The sequence below is a fragment of the Astyanax mexicanus genome, chromosome 4 (assembly GCF_023375975.1).
Source record: "Astyanax mexicanus isolate ESR-SI-001 chromosome 4, AstMex3_surface, whole genome shotgun sequence".
Classification (NCBI taxonomy): domain Eukaryota; kingdom Metazoa; phylum Chordata; class Actinopteri; order Characiformes; family Acestrorhamphidae; genus Astyanax; species Astyanax mexicanus.
The window spans coordinates 14,176,539-14,196,822 of NC_064411.1; the positions used below are offsets into that span (position 1 = coordinate 14,176,539).

At 40.0% G+C, this 20,284-nt stretch overlaps 4 protein-coding genes across 7 annotated transcripts in view; 1 reads left to right on the forward strand and 3 right to left on the reverse strand.

Annotated features, from left to right (window-relative positions):
• Window positions 1-8,035, reverse strand: part of LOC125801301 (zinc finger protein 271-like) — a 211,575-nt gene extending 203,540 nt beyond the window's left edge. For both annotated transcript variants that reach the window (XR_007438662.1, XM_049477805.1), the window contains exon 1: window positions 8,011-8,035. The gene's annotated coding sequence lies outside the window, so the exon portion shown is untranslated. The remainder of the gene's footprint in view (window positions 1-8,010) is intronic.
• The window catches only part of LOC125801382 (zinc finger protein 239-like), a 211,583-nt gene extending 203,540 nt beyond the window's left edge, over window positions 1-8,043 (reverse strand). Inside the window, exon 1 of the mRNA XM_049478013.1 lies at window positions 8,011-8,043. The gene's annotated coding sequence lies outside the window, so the exon portion shown is untranslated. The remainder of the gene's footprint in view (window positions 1-8,010) is intronic.
• LOC111197413 (zinc finger protein 239-like) overlaps window positions 1-20,284 on the forward strand; it is a 414,061-nt gene that overhangs the window by 254,384 nt on the left and 139,393 nt on the right. The gene's annotated exons all lie outside the window — the stretch shown is intronic.
• The window catches only part of LOC125801169 (zinc finger protein 585A-like), a 418,011-nt gene that overhangs the window by 5,059 nt on the left and 392,668 nt on the right, over window positions 1-20,284 (reverse strand). The window contains exon 1 of one of the 2 annotated variants that reach the window (XM_049477435.1): window positions 8,011-8,049. The exons of the other annotated variant lie outside the window; for it this stretch is intronic. The gene's annotated coding sequence lies outside the window, so the exon portion shown is untranslated. Of the gene's footprint in view, window positions 1-8,010; window positions 8,050-20,284 lie in introns of those variants that run through there. 2 annotated transcript variants of the gene reach the window in all.

A 20,284-nucleotide genomic window follows, 5' to 3' on the forward strand; every position in this document is an offset into this window, starting at 1 on the left:
TTATATTGGTAAAATGTAAATAGGTTATTGGTTTGTGTTTGACAGAGATGTCATGTTTTTATATTGCTACATGCAAATAAAGGTGAGCATTAATTCATTCTGACCATTTTTTAATTTCTAAAGTATTATACAGTTTTTTATGAGAGGAGGCTTTAAAGACAGTAATAGGTACAGATTTCCATTGCAGGGATTCCTAACAGTTTTTCTGAGGCCTTCCAAATATTTATATCGATATCGAAATTATATTGTATTGACCGAAATTAAGGAATGTATCGTGATATAAATTTTGGCCATATCGTCCAGCACTAGCTGTAAATATGTCATACTGCTCTAACAAAGTGTATCTCATTTTATCTTATAAATATCTTTGTAATTTTCTGACTTGCAGTATATCTCTACCCCTCACCTTTTATAATCAAATATTTAGTTTTTCAATACAATAATTTCAGTGACCGGAAGCAGAAAAAACCTGTATTAAATGTATATATGCTTGATGAAGAGTCTCGACCTACCCCTTCCTGTTTTTATGTTCTAGAAATTAGATAATATTACTTTTTTTATTCAGGTGTAGGACCATTTATGGGATAATTTATCTGCATACAATCACAGCTCCAGAAATGACATTAATCTGTTTTAATAAGGCAGTATGCCATAAAATATCATAAGAAATAATGTTGCATATATTTTTGAATATCATGAACTATATTACCCTGAAATATGGAGCCATATCACCCACCCCTAATTATCACATTCAGGGTAGTACTTTCTTGCTGTTTTAAGCAAAAGAAAAATTCACACTGTTTTCATTTCCTATTATATATCTTCTAGAGACATTTTACATATGTATATGTCCAGTATAATTTATTTTACTTTAATCCTGCATATATGGAGTGCATTATTACCCAGCAAAAAGCTACACATCGGCCCTTCGTGGGCTAAGTGCGGGCACTGTGGGCAGGGGCTAGCCCATTAAAATTCCAAACAGGCCCAACATGGGTTTTCTGTGGGCAGCCTGTTCATTGGCTGGCCCACTCAAATCCTATAAAAGGCCGCTGTGGGCTAGCCTAAACTGGTCCAGTGCATTAATGCCCCTGTAGGCCCAGTGTGGGAATTATTTGGACAGCCAACACTTTGATGCGCCCACACAAATCCCAGGCAGGCCCACTGTGGGTCAGCCCACATTCAGCCTGCTCCATTTCACACCCTGAAGGGCCAGTGTGGGTTATATGTGGGCAACCCACACTCTGGCATGCCCACACAAATCTCATGCAGGGCCACTGTGGGTCAGCCCTAATTCAGCCTGCACCATTTACACACTGTAGGCATTGTGGGTTATATGTGGGCAGCACACACACATATGTGAGCATGCCCACACAAATCCTATGCTAGGTTACTCTGGGTCAGCCCAAATTTACCATACAATATTTTACAATCTGAACGTTTGTGTCATAACAAGTTCATATGAAGGGTATCTGAATATTTTTTATTGTTTTTGTCTGTGAGAGCTAGGTAGATTAGCTAGCTTAGTGGATAGGAGCAACACTGTGTGAAATGTAGTATCAGCTCTGAAAGATTTTCTAAACCAAAAGTGGAGAAAAATCAAGGTACCACAGCAGAGTTGTGCAGAGACCTTTGGAGGGACACACACACACACACATAGTAACATCTCATATTTTTCAAGACATATACTGTATAGCTATACATTTTTATTTATAAAAATATTTTTATTTAATATTTTGGATAGCTACGAATTTGCTCCATGGTGCTGATTCATAATCTCACCTTTATTATTGGTAGTGCTGATAATAAATAAATAAAAATATTAAATTATAAATGTTTTTGTGCTTGACTATACACTTTGTGTAAGCCAGCAAGGTTATAAAAGTTACATATTTTTTTATTTTTGCATGTGATATTTAATTGTGAGGATCATGTAACCAACGAATCCACCCCCCTCCCCTCCCTGCACGTGCCTTTACCACAGAGCAACGATCAAGCTTAAAGGCAAAGTCAGTGAGTGACTTTGGTCTGTCAAAGTGACTGAAAGGTAAGTTATAATTTCTGTTCTACTATACGCTTTTCTATTTTTTGCTAAGATACGCTAATGTGGTGCTAATGCAGTTACCACTCTCAGGTTATTGTAGCATTATAAGGGTAGCTATGTTGAAGTTAGCATTGTGCTAAAAAAGTTAGCATTGTGCTAAGTTAGAATGAGAATTTACCTCACATTTAAATAACACGAGGGGCTCCCAAGTTGGCAGCTTATCTCGGCTCTTGGAGAAAGACTGCTGTTAAGTAAGTTAACTTTATATCCAAGTATGTCAACAATAACCAGCTAAGGGAACAATGGCTTGCTAAGGGAAATATTAAGGGAAATGGAAAATGGAAAGATATCCACTTAAGCTAAGGGAAAGATAGCCAGTTAAGCTAAGGAAAAGATAGCCAGCTAAGCTAACGGAAATATAGCCAGCTAAGCTAACGGAAAGATATCCAACTAAGCTAACGGAAATATAGCCAGTTAAGCTAACGGAAAGCTAGCCAGTTAAGCTAAGGGAAAGATATCATTTTAAAAAGTTTTGGTATTTTTGTGAACCTGATATCCTGATATCGGCCACCTCACATGTTTATAGAATGTAACTACCAGTCACACACAGTGACTGTAAAGGCTATTTATGTTTCACCATGAATAGCCTGAAGAAATTCAAATTCAAATAACTATCACTATATAAGAATCACTGTAATCAAATACAGTCTGCAAATTTCTCTAAAATTAAGCATTGTACATGAAAAGACACTAACAGATGTAGTATTTACCTGACTGCATTCTCATATCTCTATATTATCATTTTAAGAGGCCGTGAGAAGATCAATCATGCCACCACCAAAGGATGCAGAGATCGAGCAGGTTGCAAAGGTTTGGCTTTGGAATGCACGGGACCGTTCAGGTGGACGGAAGCATCGTCTCATGCAGTCTCTTCAAAAAAATAGTTAATTTATGATCTATGCTATATTAATGCATAAACAATATTCATTTTTGATATTATGATTAACTATATCTGTTCTATTTATGTAAAGTACATCTATTTTCTCCTTCATTATTATTGCTGTGAGATAAAAACCTTAATGCAAAAACTAATGTTATATTCAATTAGAATTTTTTTTTACTGGTTTGATTGGGATGACATTTTGGTTCCAAGTCTACAAGCAAGAGGAATAAAATTAATAATAGAGATCAGGGGTGGGTTTCCTGAAAGCTTCGTTACGCTAAGAACTTCGTTAACTCGTACTTAAGATTGATCGTTAATTAAAGAGTGTTTCCCAAACCCGTGCGTAACTAAAGTACTACGTAAACTCGCTCGCAGATTAACGAGTGCCCTCACCCAGTCGTTATTCTTAAGAGCTTCTTTAGGGGATCTCTACTTGCAGTTCAGCACCTTAAACACCAGGGACCGCCAATTTTGAGGGAGAAAAATTATAATTTCCCTGCTTGAAGCAATTATATTATGTTACTATTAATTATAATCAATTATATATATATATATATATAATTATTATTATAATAATTAATATTATTATATTATATTATATTATATTATTTCCCGTGTCTGCGGGTGCTCCGGTTTCCTCCCACAGTCCAAAGTTCAGGCTAATTGGATGTCGGATAAAAATTGCCCCTTAGGTGTGAGTGTGTGAGTGGATGTGCCTGTGTGTCTGTCTGCCCTGCGACGGATTGGCGGCCTGTCCAGGGTGTATACTGCCTTCCCCCCGATGCCGGCTGGTATAGACTCCAGCCCCCCCCCGCGACCCTTAACGGATAAAGCGGTTGACGATGAGTGAGTAAGTGAGTGAATGAGTTATATTATATTATATTATATTATATTATAATATAATGCTAACTTTCTCTGTGTAGTCTAACTGGGCATACTGGAATTGACCGATCAAACCCATAAATTATTAAAAATCCAGATTCCTGTAGATGATGCTCACGGTCTAAGCAAAGCTGCAAAGTCACCAAGTCCGTGGATTCTGTAATCAGGCTGTTATGTGGAATACACACACTTATATACACTTCCCACCAGCCCGGGAATTACAGCACAATACAATATATTTCCATGCTATTGGGAAAATTCCTGGTACTGTAGGTCCGGTGCAGGGACGCCTGCAGTGTCTTTACTCACACCTACACGTATTGTAAAGGGTATCGGTGAATGTGCAGGTAATATTTAATATTATTCTTTATTTAGGTGCTTCTAACCAACATTGTGGCCGTTCATCTGGGCAAACTCTGGGGGGTGTCAGCTCACAAATATATAAATACCAGTCAAAAGTTGACATGTCTCATTTTTTATTTTTTTTTTACATTGTCGATTAATATTAAAACTATGAAAACAATTAATTGACGCATATGGAATTAACAAAAGTTAACAAAGAGGTGCATGGCCTTTACAATCCCCTGACCTAAACCCAACTGAGATGTTGATTTAGGATGAGCTGGAGCTTTACAGAGTGTGTGTGTGTGTGTGTGTGTGTATATATATATATATATATATACACACACACACCGGAACATACGTATATGTATTATTATATTATTTTTATATTATTAATAATTATAATAATAATAAATTAATATTATTATCAATATTACTATTAATAATATTAGTACAATATCTATTAATATAATATATTAACAATAATAGTTTTAAAAAAGAAAAAAAAGTTTAATGTTTATTAAACATTTATATATAAACATGACTTATTTATTTAGCCATATGTATCTGTAGGAGTATTTTATTAATGCCAAAGTACATCCTTTTGTAATTTAAATTTCAAAATATGTATAATATTGATGATTACAACACTTTTTTTACATTTTTAGGGTGTAATACTGAATAAATACTGCATAATAATCGATATGTGTGGATCGATTGAGTGCGCTGTTTCAGGGGAGGATTCAACAAAGACGCTCTTTAACCTCCTTTGTTAATTTTCACGTTGCGAAGCTCTTTGGGAAACACTCGCAGAACTGGCTCGTTCTTTACTCACGTCATTCGTTAGTTCGTTCGTTATTCGCTAAGGTTGTTCGTTTTCGGGAAACCCACCCCAGAGGCTTTGTTCCAGTAGCAATAATAGTATCAGTTTATTATTCATCTACTACATCAGTCTAGTGCATTTAAGTATTTATTCAAGAATATGATTTGCTGTTTTTATTGATGTTTAGAGGTGTGCCAAAAAATCGATTCACATAAGAATCTTGATTCTCATTTACTACGATTCAGAATCGATTTAAAATGTCCCAAAATCGATTCTAAGGTCCAATCCCATTTCTTCCCTTGGCCCTACCCCTCACGGTAAGTTCACACTGCAGCGGCACGAAGCGTTTTTCGCTCCGCCTCCCACTGCCCAAAGCGACCGTGGCCGCTGCAGTTTGAACTTACCGTCAGACCCACACAGAGCGTAGGTGTATGAGAATCACCGGTAAGATGGCAGAACAAGCACTATATTACCTTAGATTAACGTGTAGTTTTAATGTTTTATGGCAGAATGCTTCATAACAAGCATAAAAAAGATCGCTAGTAGTTAGTTTCAGTTTCTGTTAGCTAGCTAACTAGCTAACTTTCCAGTTCCACCTTAAATAACGCTACAGGTGGCAGCGGGCTGCAGCATTTAAGGCGGAACGGAAAAATAACAATAAGCTAATCAGAGCTAATTTCAGCTCCCCATCACAGAGGAATTAAGGAATGGACCATATGAATTAATTTCTCCACCTCCTGCCCCCTTTCTGAAGAAATACAACGACCTAAAATTAACTAGTTAATCAGCAGCTGCTCCTGAACTTTAGCGCTCCACTGCTATCATCACATCAGCCCAGCAGCGTCACCTACACACCACCGCTAGTAGCCTTATAATAAAGCAGTGTTATTTATTATTTATTTATTGTTCATTAACGTCATTGTGATATCCCAGTGATTCCTCTGTCACTGAAGACCCACATTCCTGCACATTTTATTGTTTTTGTAACACATTACCTTCTCCAGGACCAGTGTATATTTTGGAGGCTTTTTTTTCAATAAGTTTTCAATAAATTTTTATAAATCAAATCGTTTTGAATCAAAAATCGATTTTGAATCGAATCGTGGCCCCCAAAATCGGAATCGAATCGAATCGTGAGATAGTAAAAGATTCCCAACCCTATTGATGTTTATAATATATATATATATATATATATATATATATATATATATATATATATACATATATACATATATATATATATTTTTTTAAGTTGTATAATTCTTTGTTATTTTGTATTATGTTTGATATTTATATCATACCGTTTATTATAAATACTGTTTTTGCAAATGGAGATATTTATGCAGTACATGTTTATCTACATGCTAAAATATAAATTTGGGATTTAATTTACTTAAATACTGTTGTGTGTTGTTTATATTTTATACATGATACTTTGTAATAAATTTATTAATTTACTATACACTTTAAATTGTGTTATTTATATAATTGTTTTACAGGCAGTTGCAAAAAATGTCAAAGTGCCAATAGCACAGCTTTTCTTTCTTGAAAAGTGTTCTCTGTTCAATATTGCACAGTTCTAAAAATTTGGGGCCACAATTGGTTTTCCGCTGAGGGCATGTGTGTGTGTGTGTGTTAGAGCTCTGCAAATCTCTGTTGGCTCAATGTGCAAATACCCATTGGTCCGATTTGGGCTGCCCATATGGGGGCGGTACCGCACCAACCTCATTGGCCCATGTTGTGGGCATGTTTGCTGGGTTGTATCATGACATTATTCTCACCAAACAAAATCACATCATAAAACATTTTACTATTGCTAACACATTTGTAAATCTGTACATAAAAATACTGTGTGGAGCATGCACCATGTTTTTTTAATGCGTCACGAACAATGTAGAAAAATACTGAATAACAAAAGCAGTTTTGTTAAAAGGATACAGCAACTGGATATAGGGGCACATTACATTATTTTTAAAGGTAAGTTACAGTTTAGCCACCTTTACCTTATCAAGCCAATGCTAGCGACCTAGCCAAGCTAGCTAGCAATTCCAAACATCACATACTACCAACAGCCTGAATGTCCTAAAAACATGAATGTTATTAGTTGTTGATATATAGCCTAAATGGTAGGATAATGTACACACAGTTTGTAATGGTTAATCCTTTTCGTTATATAGTTAACTTTAACCGTTAGGTGTGTTATTCTGCTATAACACCACTGGGTCATTTTACAAGCTAATATTTTAGTTTTTTTTCTGTCAGGATGAGTGAGGCAGGCTGTGTGGTGAGGACCAGGTCGATATGATTACTCATCTATCTATCAAATTAATTTAAACACTGATTTAACATTTTTTCTCTCTTTTTTAAAGAGCATAATATAAAATATTTCTGCATGAAAGCCATATTTGTTAGCTGCTGGTTAACTAGTTAACTTTAGGGCATGGTATGTGTACAGAAAGGGGGCAGGAGGTGCAGAAATTAATTAATATTGTCCATTCCTTAATTCCTCTGTGATGGGGAGCTGAAATTAGCTCTGATTATTTTTTATTTGATTTATTTTTTCCGTTCCGCCTTAAATGCGGTAGCGCCTGCCGTCTGTTGCACCATTTAAGGTGGAACGGGAAAGTTAGCTAGCTAGCTAGCTAGCTACCGAAATGAACTACTAGCGAACTTTTTATGCTTGTTATGAAGAATTCAGCCATAAAACATCAAAACTACACAATAAACTAAGGCAATACAGTGATAATCGTAATTTTTAACACGGAAAATACTTGCATTTGTGGGTTTCTTAAGGGAGAAATGGGATTCACCCTTAGAGTTGCATCGTTCTCGAACGACACATAACTGCTGAGCAGAGCTAGGAGAAGATCCAGTGCTGGTGGTGTAAATGCTGCACATGCTGAAGGTGGTGAAGGTGGTGTTGGTGTAGGAGTGAATGTAGAACAGCGTGTTAAAGAGAGAGAAACTTCTCCATACCTTCTGTAGTTCAGCTGATCCTGCTCTTCCTCCTCAGGCGCTGCGAAAGAACTGCAGAGCCCGAAGCTCAGCCTCATTCGGGTTATGTAGAGCTCCGCCCCCTCCATATCACATTACACCCCATCACCGCGCTGAATGGAGCTAAACAGCTAAAACTCTCATTTAAAACAGCGTAGAACTACTTCGATGGGGCTTTTCTTTCATTTTACAAATTAGAATAAAGTATTTCACTAAAATAGGAAAGAAAATATTTTTTAATGAGACACTTACGAGTGGTGGCTTCTAGCCATTTTTACCCATGCACTTATATACGGACTACGCCACTCCCGTTAAAAGGTGGGAGAAACCCAAAAGGAATGTGAAGCCCTCCCCCTTCACAGATCCCAACTGTGTTAAAACAGTCTATAGAGGCAGAGTTTGATATCAAAAATACTTTTATTCACAATCATCAAAACACAAACATAAAACCCACAATGAATCTCCACTGAATTGGTTGACACTGACAATACTTGGCTTTAGCACATGAACACCAGTTTTGGATGGAATAAAGCAAACCAAAAATAAAGGATCCACAAACCCCACAGCTTAACACTACACTGCACACCACACCAAACAAACCATAATGGGGAGGACTAGCTTGGATTCTTTCTTTGGTAACTTCAAAAATACTGTTCAACAAAACACACTAGATGAAAAGAAACTCAAGTGTGGCAGAGTATTAATTGGGAAAAAAAAAAACACAAAGTTACTGAAACCAATGAAAAAAGAAAATAAACTAATAAAATTGAACCCAAAAAAACAAAGAATTACAAAATTAAACAAAACTTAGCTACTACAATAAATTATGCAGATAGTCATAGCCAGAAAACAATGCAAAAAAAATAAATAAATAAAAGCACCAAAAAAAAAAAAAATAACAAAACAAAGAAACTGCAGAAACTAAAGCAATCAATACAGAAATTATAAGGAAAGAAATACAGAAACTATCAAAAAAAAAAACCCATAAATGGACCATCAAAAACAGTAGAGAACCATTAAGAAAACAGTAGAAATGACATTAGAAAACAAGATTAGAAACACAGTAGAAAACATCAGGAAACAACAGAAAACAGTGGCCAATATCCTCAACTTTCAGCCATGCACACGTCCTGCCAAGACACACATAATTATTCAACATTTATTTATTTATTTGTTCATTAGCTCAACCAAATTAAAAATGTTACATACCCTTGCCGTCTTGAGAGAAGCACATGGAGGGAAAGGGAAAATCAGGAGCACCCCAGCCTTCTTGTGAACTTGCACAATGAATACTAAAAACCCGGTAAAAAAATATACATAATACATAATTTTACTACAACCCAAAACAATACAGACCTTAAGGTACTTGGAGTGTTGTAAAATAGTTAACTTGTACAACTGTGTACAACCACTGCAATACACAACATACCTCTTTCCAATGTATGATGAGAGTCAAGTGAAGCAGCAGCACCTGCCCAAAACAGTTCTCTGCTCTGTCTCCACTCCTCTCCAACATGCACACCAACAGCAGCTAAATCATTAAAACACTGCACTATCCAGCAACACAAGCACTTCATAAAATCAGCCAGATAGCACAGATAAGTATAAGCTGCTACAAAAACTAATTAAAAACATTACCTTCTCTTGCTGCTGCTGCTGCTGCTGCTGCTGCTGCTGCTGCTGCTGCTGCTGCTGCTGCTGCTGCTGCTGCTGCCCAAGCACATAATGGAGGCCAGGTACTCTCCCCACTAATGAGCTCACCTGCAGCTCCCCTCGTCACCGTCTTTTTATTCTTAAAGGGGCAGGTTGCCTATTAGCCCTCAACCCTCCCAGGTCCTAGTGCCCACCGGCTACATTAAAATAATTAAAACTGCAGTTTAAAAGCTTTAATATTGATCTCTGCAGGTCTGAAACAGTTGATCTTGTTCTGTGTTGAGAAAATTAGTAAAATTTTCAGTCTCAAACATTTTCTAAACATCAGCTTTATTCGCCAAGAGTGTTTACACACACAAGGAATTTGTTTCCGGCTGTTGTTACCGCTCTACAATTACAAACAACACAATATACAGAGAAGACTATGAAGACAATGAACAACTTCACGTGTTCAGCAGAATTGCATACTTACAGAAAGTGAAAGATCTATAGATGAATAGAGTAAAGTGCAGTTGCAGTATTATACAACATGTATAAAGTGCAGTATGGCATGTAAACAACAGTAAACAGCAGCTCAGTTCTAGTTATTAATAAGTTTGATAGCGATTGGAAAGAAACTTTTACTCTGTTATGGCGTCATTTTACTGCCAATAGTCGAGAGTGAAGTTTTTGAATGCAAGAGCCTATGTCATGCAGTGCTCACGCATTTTATTGGCTCACGTATAAAATATAGGTGTGCTCTCACAAATTTACCATGCTCTCTCTCAGATTAACTCTCCTCTTGTACGAATATGCGCGCGCTCCCTCACTGCAACAAAACTGACAAAGGTCTCCAGCCAATCAGACGTGGCAACAGGATTTGACCAATTAAATGCATAATGCCCCTTTTCTGCCTATATTTTACACGTGAGCAAATAACATCCGTGAGCGCTGCATGGAGTAGGCTCTTGCATTGAAAAACACTCGCGACTATTGGCAGTAAAATGATGCCATAACAGTGTCTGTTTGATTTTGTGCTCAGGGCTCTGCAGCGCCTGCCAGAGGGTAGTAGGTTAAATAGTTCGTGTCCAGGGTGCGGGGTCTGTGATATTTTTTTCCGCCTGGTTTCTACCGCTTGTTGTGTATAATTCTCGGAGGGTGGGCAAAGGAGCACCAATAATTTTTGTTGCTCTATCCAGCACTCTTTGCAATCTGCATATGTCCTGTTTTGTGGCTGAACCGAACCACACTATGATGGATGTGCTCAGGACAGATTCAATGACTGCAGTGTAGAACTGTTTCATCAGCTCCTGTGGCACACCGTGTTTCCTCAGTTGAACACAGAAAGTACATCCTTTGCTGGGCGTAATTGAGGATGGAGCTGGTGTTGGCCTCCCATTTTATGTCCCAGGAAATAGTAATTCCCAAGAACCTAAAGGTAGTAAAATTAAATAATTGTTCTAATTTAAAGGGCCTTTATTTTGAAACAACACATCGTAATGTCCTCTTATTAGGTGAGAAGGGTACTTCAGACTTGGAAAGGCATTAAAAAAATCCTATGCAAATAACAGTTTTAAAACTAAATATAGCCGCAAGCGGCAATCATCGGGTTCAAGCACCAACTGCACGATGGTGTCTAATGGAGCATAGGATGGTGAGGTGTAAGAAGGTCTAATACAATTAGAGGCACATCTAATGTAGAATATTCATCATGTGATCTACAATTAGTCAAAATGTGTCTACATGTTTTGTTTATTGATCAGGAGTAATACAAATTACATTTTAAGGCTTTTCCTTTATGGCTTTTTTTTTTTCTTTCTAATTTTTCCCATTTTCTCCCCAATTTACACAGCCAATTACCCAACCCATTCATTAGGACTCCCCCTATCACTAGTGATACCTCAACACATCAGGAGGGTGAAGACTAACACATGCTTCCTCCGATACACCACTTCTTTTCGAGCTGCTGCCGATGCAGCATTACAGAGCAGCCAGTGCGCTTGGAGGAAAGCACAGCGGCTCGGCTCCGGTACATCCGCTCACAGACGCCCTGTGCTGCAGACATCACCATAGGAGTGATGTGGGGAGAGAGCGCCATCTACCCACCCAGAGGGAGCAGGGCCAATTTTGCTCCCTCTAATGCTGGCAGCTTGATGGCAAAGCTGCATGAGCGGGGGTTCGAACCGGCGACCTCCTGCTCATAGTGGCAGCGCTTTAGACCGCTGGACCACTCCTTTAAGGCTTTTAACATATTTTAACTAAGGGTTCCAATAATTATGGAGGGCAGTGTACCTCCTGCCTGAGTTCCGTAGCTTTGGAGTGCATCAGGGAGTAACTATATCCAAAAAATGTGATCTCCTGGAATTGCCAGAACTATTATTATTATTATTATTACTGAACTATATCAGTATCAGTTAAGGACCAGCTGGGAACTGTATTTCACAGTAATGGTTTTAAGTGGATTTTTTTTGTTTTACTTTCAGCTACTAATAATTTTATTGTTTATCATTACAGTAAAATAGTGAGTTTTCTATTAAATTACCAAGCTAATCAATGTTATTGGAAAAACACTAGTAAAATTCCACTTCTTACCTGACCTCTCTCTTTAAAAAAAACAATTCTTTCTGTTACGGCCTGGAAGGCCAGACCAGAAAACATAAGGCAAGGCGACACCCCTCACTCGTCTCGCACCCAGACCAAGAACAATTCCGACACAGAATTACCAGCCAAAAAGTTTTATTTAGTAAATAGTAGCAAAGGCTTCAGGGATAAGAATGCCTAAAATAATAAACAAACACCAAACTAACTTCAAGAATTCAATCTAACTAAACCTAACAAAAGAAAAGAAAATAAAAATACATACCTCTTACCTTCCTCCCTAACTAAACAAAAACAGGAGAAAATGATAATCAAATAAATAGGCCTTATCCCCTACAGGGCTACATTGGCTTGGTAAAGTATATACATATATACAAATGTACTTACGACGATGGACATTAAGGAAACATGCAGAGAAATAGGTAAAGAGCTAAGTTAGTTATCAGACAACTTCAGATAAACTGACAATAACACGGATCACAACATCAACACACTACAAGGTGGTTTGGTTTGGTCTGGGCAGCGTGGCGGTGGAACAATGGAAGGGTGCCGCCCCGATCTCCACAGCTGTCAGCCTTTTATGGATAATCGGCACTAGGACCAATAGACAGCTCCTCCCTCACAGATAACCTGTTAAAGAGACAGTGCAAGAGGGAGAGAGAGACAGACAGAACGAGCAAGCAAGATCTTACCCAGATTTAGGAAAATAACAAATGAGAACAAAAACATCTCCCAACGTAACACCCCCACCCTTAAGAACAAACTTCGTTTGAGACACTAAATCTCTCCACTATGAGCGCGAGAGAGCGCGTCTGCGAGTACGTTATCAGACCCTTTCTTGTAACGGATTTCCAAATTAAAACCCTGCACCAAAAGAGACCAGCGCATCAGCCGGTGACTAGAATTTTGCATTCTGTTTAAAAACACAAGTGGATTGTGATCTGTATACACAACTACCGGCAAAGAGCTAGAACCAACATACACCTCAAAGTTCTGCAGTGCCAATAGAAGTGCTAAAGCTTCTTTTTCAATAGTACTATACCTCATTTGATGTTTATTAAACTTCTTCGAAAAGAAGCAAACAGGATGGTCAATACCATCAGGGTGCTCCTGGAGCAACACCGCCCCTGCGCCCACAGCGCTGGCATCCACTTCCAACTTAAACGGACGCGTAAAATCAGGAGCCGCCAATACAGGCGCACTACAAAGCAGTGCTTTAACACAATCAAAAGCCTTAATGCACTCAACAGACCACACAAACTCCTTCTTTGTGCTCAGCAAATCAGTCAAAGGGGACACCACACTAGAAAAGTTTCTGCAAAACCCCCTATAATAACCCACCATTCCCAGAAAACGGCGAAGTTCGCGTTTGGTGGTAGGCGTGGGAAAGATGGCAATGCTCTCCACTGTGCATTAACTGGACAAACCTGTCCCTGTCCAACACGCTTTCCCAAATAGGTTACGGAGGCCTTTCCAAACTCACACTTAGCCAAGTTCAAGGTTAGCGATGCGTCACGCAGCCGACCAAGCACGGTTCTGAGTACAGCAAGGTGCTCAACCCACGAGGACGAGAACAAAACCAGATCGTCAAGATACGCCTCACAGTTTTTAACGCCAGCAAGAACAGAATTCATTAAACGCTGAAAGGTCGCAGGTGCGTTTTTTAGGCCGAACGCGAGAACAGTGTACTGAAGAAAGTTATCAGGGGTCACAAAAGCAGAAATTTCAGACGCGCGGTCTGTCAAGGGAACTTGCCAATATCCCTTCAAAAGATCTAACTTTGTTACAAAACGAGCACCACCAATTTGATCAACACAATCGTCCATCCTCGGAAGGGGATGGCAATCAGTTTTAGTGACTGCATTTACCCGACGAAAATCAGTGCAGAAACGGGAGGTGCCATCGGGCTTAGGCACTAGTAAGCACGGGGAACTCCAGGAACTAGTGCTAGGTATAGCTAAACCGTGTTGCAAAAGATAGCTCACCTCTTCTTGCATAAGACTTCGTTTATGCGGGTTAACACGGTATGCGTGCTGTTTAATGGGACGAGAGTCACCAACATCAATATCATGTTGAATCACAGTAGTTCTAGACGGTACATCAGCAAAAAGACCCAAATGATCCTTTAAAATAGTACTGACATCGCTCCTCTGAGCCTCAGATAAATAGGACAGATGCAAATCCAAATTGGATAAAACAACAGAATTTGTCAGCCGCGCGCAAGAGACTGGCACATCACGCATGACAATACCATCATCTTGACAGCTATACTCTGGGCTTAAAGTAACTGATGCAACTGGAGTTACCTTCACATCATGGTCAGATTGTTCGTGTCCAATTTTTGGCGATGCCACATTATCTTTTCTAGCTATATATGATTTAAGCATATTGATATGACATACGCGAGTTTTCTTACGCCGGTCAGAGGTACGAATGACATAATTAGTTTCATTCAATTTTGATTCGACAACGTAAGGGCCCATAAAGCGAGCTTGTAAAGAGCCCACCACTGGTAGCAACACAAGTACTTTGTCACCAGCATTGAAGGCGCGACGCACTGTCTTCTCATCAAACCTTTTTTTCATTTTTTTCTGTACAGAGCCGAGCTGTGTCTGAGCAAATTTACAAGCGTGCTGGAGACGTTCACGGAACTCACTAACGTAGTCCAGCACGTTTGTCGGCACGGTGCGCTCAGACAAGAATTCTTCACGCAGGAGACGGAGTGGACCCCTAACTGTATGCGCGAATACGAGGTCTGCGGGACTAAACCCCAACGATTCTTGCACAGTTTCTCGAATTGCAAATAACAGTAATGGGATGCCCTCGTCCCATTCCTTACCTGTATCTAAACAGTATGCACGTAGCATGGATTTTAATGTCTGATGAAATCTTTCTAAGGTACCCTGTGATTCAGGATGCCAAGCACTAGAGAATTTGTGTTTAATGTCAAGCTGTTTTTGCACTTGTGAAAATAGCGTGGACATAAAATTTGTTCCCTGGTCAGTCTGAATAATTTTCGGCAAACCGAAAGTGGAAAAGAATTTCACGAGCGCCTTAGTCACGGTCTTAGCAGTAATGTTACGCAACGGGATAGCTTCGGGATACCGAGTGGCTGCACACATTATAGTCAAAAGATATTGATTTCCCGATTTTGATCTTGGCAATGGCCCAACACAGTCCAAAATTATGCGCTCAAAAGGCTCAGTAATTACGGGAATGGGATGTAAAGGAGCAGGAGGTATACGTTGATTCGGCTTACCTGCAACCTGACAAACCGAACAAGACTGGCAGTACGCCTGAACATCCGATTTTAACCCCGGCCAAAAGAAATAGCGAAGGATGCGCTCGTACGTTTTAGTAACACCCAAATGGCCAGAGAGAACATGATCATGTGCCAAAGAGAGAATATGCGAACGGTAAACAGTAGGAATTACAAGTTGATGTACTGTGTTCCACTGACCTACATCAATTTTGGTTGGTGACCATTTTCGCATCAACACCCCGTCATCCCAATAATAAGCTACATTACTGCGAACAATATTTTTCTTCTTTACCACAGCGTTAATACACTTGGCTAAAGATGGATCAGATCGCTGCGCTTGAGCTAGGTTTTCCTTACCAAAATAAGGAGAAGTTTCATTACTTAAGGAACTCGAAAGAGTGTCAGGTTTAGGTGTGGGCAGTGTTATCTCAAAATCGACTGTTTCTTGTGGCGAAAGCATAAATGTATCAGCCAGATTAACGTCATTGTCTAATTTGCGAGACTGTGCGCGCGTCACGGCGCACGCAGGGAATACAGAAGGAAATTTTTGAGCCAATTCACAAGAGGAATCACTCTGATTTTCTTCAAGCTTGTCAACGACGACAGGTAAGGGAAACACTTTTCCCCCAGCCAGGTCATTCCCCAACAACAAAGTTATCCCCTCGACTGGCAGTTTAGAGCACACCCCTAATTCTACCCGGCCTGACACAAGGCCTGAACGGAGATAAACAGTATGTAACGGGACCTTCATACAGCCCAGCTCCATCCCTCGAACCAGCACACTAACCCCACAAGAAGAAAAAGCGGAGAAGTTTAGCGCACTTTCCAATATAAATGACTGGGCTGCCCCAGTGTCTCTAAGAATGGTGATGGGTTTCCAGTCTGCACCATCAGAATCAAGGGAGACCGAACCTTCCAAAAGAAAAGGTGCATAGCTAGGGTCAGTTGTATTGAAATTTGCTTGTGGTCCTGTAGCTTTCTGCACAAAACCAACGTGTTTAGCACCACTATCCCGCTTGATGGGTTTTTTAGACTGCCACGCCTTACAATCAGCAATAAGGTGACCTGGATCAAGACAATAAAAACACACTCTTGATTCACTTTTGCGTTGGAAATCACTTTTCCGTGCTGCATTTACTTTACTAGGCGTGCTACGACTAAGTTCTAATGGGACATCACTTTTGTCAGTTACAATGCGAGGCGCTTTTTTCTCTCTTCCTAACGAAGGAGAGAAAACAGTTTTGTGAGTCAAAACAAATTCATCAGCAAATACAGCGGCACTGGTAACAGACGTAGCTTTGCGCTCATTCAAGTACACAACAACATTGTCTGAAACACAATCTTTAAAAGCCTCTAATAACATCAGCTCCTTTAGCTGTTCCATGTCACAGATTTTACAGGCATAAAGCCATTTTTCAAAAAGGGCTCTTTTTTCATGAGCGAATTCAACATAAGTTTGGTTGGCAGTTTTCACATGGGCTCTAAATTTTTGTCTATAGGCTTCTGGTACCAATTCATAAGCCCTTAAAACAGTAGTCTTCACTACGTCATAATTTAAACTCTGTTCAACTGAGAGAGTAGAGCATACCTCTTGCGCTTTACCCACGAACTTGCTTTGAAGCAGCAGAGACCACACCTCCTTCGGCCACCTCAAAGCAGCAGCAATGCGCTCAAAGGAAGAAAAATAAGAGTCCACCTCCGACTCTCTAAACGGGGGCACTAGGTTAATGTACTTGCCAACATCAATCACAGCAGAAGTATCCATACCTGCTGGCGTTCCAGGATCCACAACGGAATGTGCAGGGATTGGGGAGCTAGTTGCAGCAGGTGCAGAAGAAAGGAACAGCCTGGGTTTTGGGACAGGTTTAACAGCGGACGCCACCTCCAGCTCGAGCCTACGTAACTGCAGCATTTTGTCAGTTTCTAGCTCGATAGCCCGGAGCCGAACTAACTGAGTTTCATGCTCCTGCCTCTTAACCTGGAGATCGAGCTCTTTAAGCCGTATAGCTAAAGCAGCATCTACCGGAGGAATTACAGGAGCAGCATGTAAAAGCCGGGAGGGTCCTACAGCTGGTATGGCTTCGCCCTGGTGAACTACCTGTTCCCGGGAAACTGAGCGTTCCAGGCCAGGATTTGGCTCAGTCTCACCCGCCGTGGCTTGCGACCCGCCCACCCCAAGGACAGCATGCGCAGCTAATTCCAGCTCCGCACATTCCGGCAAAACCTGCAGCTCCACAAGTTTAGAGTACAGCACCGCTTGGATCACATGTTTCCGTGCCCCACCAGATACTGGAACCTCAAAGAAGTCAGCGATCCGCAACAAGTCAGCTTTACGACACCGCCGGAACTCTTCTATAGACGGAGAGAGAGTAAAAGTGGTCAGATTAAAAACGCCAGAGGCCATAATTAACCATGTACCCCCACCCGCCCCACACCAAACAAAAACTGCCAACCGAACAAGAAAAACAAACCACCGCGCCCACAGAACAGGCACAAAGGGCGTTAGGACGAGCCCCCAATTATGTTACGGCCTGGAAGGCCAGACCAGAAAACATAAGGCAAGGCGACACCCCTCACTCGTCTCGCACCCAGACCAAGAACAATTCCGACACAGAATTACCAGCCAAAAAGTTTTATTTAGTAAATTGTAGCAAAGGCTTCAGGGATAAGAATGCCTAAAATAATAAACAAACACCAAACTAACTTCAAGAATTCAATCTAACTAAACCTAACAAAAGAAAAGAAAATAAAAATACATACCTCTTACCTTCCTCCCTAACTAAACAAAAACAGGAGAAAATGATAATCAAATAAATAGGCCTTATCCCCTACAGGGCTACATTGGCTTGGTAAAGTATATACATATATACAAATGTACTTACGACGATGGACATTAAGGAAACATGCAGAGAAATAGGTAAAGAGCTAAGTTAGTTATCAGACAACTTCAGATAAACTGACAATAACACGGATCACAACATCAACACACTACAAGGTGGTTTGGTTTGGTCTGGGCAGCGTGGCGGTGGAACAATGGAAGGGTGCCGCCCCGATCTCCACAGCTGTCAGCCTTTTATGGATAATCGGCACTAGGACCAATAGACAGCTCCTCCCTCACAGATAACCTGTTAAAGAGACAGTGCAAGAGGGAGAGAGAGACAGACAGAACGAGCAAGCAAGATCTTACCCAGATTTAGGAAAATAACAAATGAGAACAAAAACATCTCCCAACGTAACATTTCTTTTTAATTTTAATATTTTTACAAGCGGACTTTTATTTTGAAACAGGTGGATTTGTCCCCCGCCAAAAATGATATCCTTTGTCTCAGCTCAGGTGCAATAGGGTTCATGCACACAGGGGTGGTGGTGGTGACGTATATCCGCTACAATCTCAGCCAGCTCAGCCTCTTCCGGTATCCACACTGTTATGTTGAATTTAGTGAAGTCGCGATAATGTCTCAGGCAAAAAAGTTTAAGTTTCAGCTAACTGACAGCACTACGGCTGAACACTGCTGTGTACCTTTGTGTCAGGCCTCTAGTAAGTACAATAAAGTACTTAGTTTTCATACATTTCCCTCCGATGCGGAAAACCGGCTAAAATGTATTGTTGCTATCCGGAATGAGAACTTCAGTCACTCCGCATACCCGCGTGTGTAGCCGGCATTTTAAGAAAGAGGATTTGCGTGAACCAGAGTTCAAGTCTGGACGGCGACTGTTAAAGAAGGGAGCGGTGCCGATGTTGTTTGAGTGGAACAATTTCTCTGTCCCACTTTCACGACCGGGGGGGCTGGACACCTGTCCAGGAGACGGATGCACTCCCCGGAGACCACGACTACGCTTCTGCTCCGGACCCCGCTGCTGTCGACTTGGTTCTGGAAGAAAACTTACTTTTTAGAGAGGAGATCCTCCAGCTGAAGAAACAAATAGAGCAGCTTACTCTGGAGCATCGCTTTGGCATTCACCGCTTTGCTGGCTCAGACAGTGACATTCGTTTTTACAGGTAAGATGTTCAGCAGGTTTTATTATTTAAGTTTATGCACTAAAATAAGTAAAGCATACAGACATACTCGCCAGCACCGATTAAAGTTTGTTTGCTGATTATAAATATACAGTGTAACATTAAAAACGAGAATATGGTAAAAAGGTTTAGTTCATATTTTAATTTAAAGGGTCATTTTTCATATTAATCACACGTAAAGCTTGTGGTTTAAATTGAGTTATCAAAAGTGAACTTTTTAATGATATTTTTTAAATTTGATAATGTATGTTCACCTTCATTATGTGTTCTCTCTCAAGTATACTTTGGTTATTATTTAAATTAAGTTACTAAAACACTGATACCAATTTTAATCATAAAAATAATTGTATTTATAGGTTTGGATCCTATGACCTCCTCATGCGCTTCTGGGCCTTAATAGAGCCCTCTCTGCCATCTATGGTTAGTGTCACACCAGCACAGAGAGGCACCTTTGAGCCAAGTTCCACTGTGGTAAGTACAATTATGTTTATTTTCATGGACCATACCTTATAACCTGACCGGGATAATGGCTGATAGAATTAAAATTAATACAATATTACCTTGTGTTATTTTTACAGTCTCGTTACCTGCAGCCCATAGATGAGATGTTCATGTTTCTGAACTATCTTGCACTGCGTTTAAAACAGCACGACCTTGCCGACCGGTTTGGGGTCCACCAGTCCACAGTCAGTCGGATTATTACAACATGGAGCAACTTTCTATATGCTGTGCTGGGGTCAGTGAGA